Raw genomic sequence first — 3,324 nt, 5'->3', positions numbered from 1 at the left:
GAAACTTTAGCCATTTAATGGAGCAAAATCCCAGAGCTACTGTTGAAGAGGAGTCCTGTTCCCATAGCTGTTGTTACTATGGGATACACCTAGGATTATGGCATTAAAACACAAGTTTTTGAATGCAGTGGCATTTTTTCATTTGTCATTGTATTACCATTGGCTGGTACAGTATCTTACATTAAATAAGTGTGCAAAGAAATATTTAATAAATTTGATGGAATTGAACACAGTAACCAGTACATTTTATTCTTCTCTCTCTCTCTCTCTCTCTCTCTCTTTCTCTCTCTCTCTCCCACTCTCTCTCTCTCCCATTGGCCCCATCCACATGTACTAGGATGAAGACTGAGAGGAAGTAGCCATCCTTGTATGATCTGAAGGCAATGAAAACATAAGAGATATCTGTCTCTGTATTCAGCATACGCAGTATTCATAAAAAAAGGGTGGATTTCCCAGCAGGTACTGTGGAGAAGATAAAGAGGGAAAAGGAGATGCAATTCCTTTCCATGTGTATTTCTGACCCCATGGGTTCCATTAGCCTATACCCTGTGTGACTTTTTAAAAAATAACAGTTCATGTCTCTGTGAGTAATTTGCCTGAAAAGCATTTTGGAGCTTCTAGGTAAAGTTTAATTATGCAGCACTTGAACACTTTCCATTGGGTCATAAATACAGAGCTACAGGATCTCTCTCACAGAGCAGAAGTACAGTAGCATCTAAAGGGGCAAAGCTGCTGCAATGATTACATCACTTATACAGTGTCACCAGGGCATTCTAACATGGACAGAATATCTAGGAGTAAATAGTGTGAACAGAAATCAGAGAATCTTAGAACTGGATGTCACTTTAGGGATCAGTTATTTTAACTTCTGTACTCTGGCACAAAACTAATCTCCAAAATTTCTACCAAGTATTTGCTAAACCTATGCTTCAATTTATGATGCCCTTAGAGCCTCCAAAGGCACCCCTGGCATTTGCAGAAGCAGGTTAATAAACTTTTAACTTTCATAGATATTCTACTAATTTGGAATACAAGCTAGCGAGGTATTAAATGATAGGACAGAAGTAGGAACAGAGGCCCAGCCTACACTGATTCAAGAACTGCTTCTAAAGCAACTCTGAGTTGGGCTTTTCAGTCTTTACAGATGTGGAGGTAGAATATCTGATTGGTACAAAGTGAAGTTCTCTCTCTTTCTCTTCCTCTGTCTCCCTCTGTCACTGTCTGTCTCTTTTTCTCTCTCTACCCTCTCTTCTTTCTAGTATGCACTAAAGAAATTAACCCATTATTCCAATATTTCTCCTTTCACTGGAATGTTCTTTCTATAAATTTGTTCAAGGCAATTTTGACATCTTTATTTCTGAGACTGTAGATTAGGGGATTTAGCATGGGCACAATGATAGTGTAAAAGACAGAGGACACTTTTCCTTGATCCATGGAGCTGACTGAAGATGGTTGCAGGTACATGAATGAACCAGAGCCAAAGAAGACACCAACTGCTACAATATGGGAGCTGCATGTCCTGAAAGCTTTTGATCTGCCTTCAGTGGATTGAATTTTTAAAATGCTAGCAATGATCAAAACATAAGAGCAAATAATGATGAGGGTTGGGCAAAGGACATTATATGAGCTCAAGGTCAGATTCAAGACTTCATTGACATAGGTACTAGAACAAGAGAGCTTCAAGAGTGGAAGGAGATCACAGAAGTAATGATTGATAGTATTTTCCTTACAGAAGACCACTCTAAGCAAGCATCCTGTGTGAGCAGTGGCCCCCACCACACCCAATGCATACACCCCACTCACCAACCAAGAGCAAACTTGATAGGACATAATAAGGCTATAATGAAGGGGATGGCATATAGCAACATAACGGTCATATGCCATCACAGCAAGCATTTGACACTCAGAAATTACAAAAGTTACAAAAAAATAGAACTGAGCCATGCACTCAGGGTAAGAGATAGTATTCTTCTCTGACATAAAGTTCACCAGCATTTTGGGAGTGATGATAGTTGATTGACAGAGATCAATGAAGGACAAACTACAGAGGAAATAGTACATGGGGGTGTGAAGATGAGAACTGAGTCTAATCAATATGATCATGCCCAGATTCCCAACTGCAGTGACCACATAGATGCTAAGGAATAGGAAGAAGAGGGGCAGCTGGAGCTCTGGCTGCTCTGTCAGTCCTGTAAGGATAAACTCAGTCACCAGTGAGTAATTTGCTGTAGCCATTCTTTTTGAGTATAGAATAAGAGGAAGCAAGAACCTGTTTGTGTGAAAAGGAAAAAAGAAGTCCTCATTATTATAAGTCTCAAATGAGAGCTCAGACAGAACATTAAAATTATAATATCTATTTCAATTATATTTTGTGGTCTCTATTTCTCTATAACTCACCTGTAAGGCAAAGGTTTAGATATCATGCACCTATATTTTGACAAAATATTTATTGATCAATATCCAATATTAATATCCAACTTCCTGGATCATCTTAATCAATATCTTATGTAAAACATCAAAGGTGTGAATATCAAATTTGCATGTGACAAAGCTTGGAGAAATCATTAACTTGCTGTTTGATCAGAACCTTTTCTAAAAGTAACATGACAGGTTAGGACAATGGGCTGAATCTGATGTGATGAAATTTAATAAAGGTAATATAAAATCATTCACATTACTTAAAAACATTAGTTTCAGTGCCATAACAATAATATGGAGATATGGAAATATGTTTGAAAATCTGTGTTTTTGGCAAAGATCTGGTATTCTTAATAGGCTCTAAAAGTCTGTATGACTCGGAGTTGTATTGTGACAGACAAAAATTATTTAATCTGCAGTAACATGAAGGGAGGCATAGATTCTAGGAATAAGGAGGTGATAATTATAGTGTAGTCTACCTTGTTCAAACCAAATCTTAGGATTTTTGTCCAGTTCTGTTTGCCGTAATTGGGGATGGACCTTGTCAAGGTGGAGAACATCCAGAAAAGGTCAATCAAGGTCTTGAATGATCTTAAATTCATGGCATATAAGGATAATTTGAATGGTTTATAAAATTTTAACCTGGAGAGAGGAAGGATCAATGGGACATGATAATTGTTTCTAAGAGTTTATAATGGTAAAAGATGTAAAAGGAACTCCACTTGTTCATTTTCTGCCTAAGAACAATGCACAAAAGTGGCAGAGGCAAATTTAGGCTTCATGTGAGGATGAAATTTATAAAAATTGTAAGTAGCCCACAGTAACCTGGACAGTCTGGGAAGGAGTGGGCTCCTTCTCAGTGTGCATCTTCAAGCAGAGACTGGATGACCACCATTACTATAGTGG

The 3,324-nt window shown here is 37.9% G+C and overlaps 1 pseudogene; it reads right to left on the bottom strand.

Moving 5' to 3' along the window:
* Positions 1–1,302: 1,302 nt before the first annotated feature.
* LOC140509024 (olfactory receptor 8G50-like) lies at positions 1,303–2,303 on the bottom strand (annotated as a pseudogene).
* Positions 2,304–3,324: the final 1,021 nt, after the last annotated feature.

Source organism: Notamacropus eugenii, chromosome 5, assembly GCF_028372415.1.
Source record: "Notamacropus eugenii isolate mMacEug1 chromosome 5, mMacEug1.pri_v2, whole genome shotgun sequence".
Taxonomy (NCBI): Eukaryota; Metazoa; Chordata; class Mammalia; order Diprotodontia; family Macropodidae; genus Notamacropus; species Notamacropus eugenii.
This window is presented reverse-complemented; position numbering and strand designations above follow the sequence as displayed.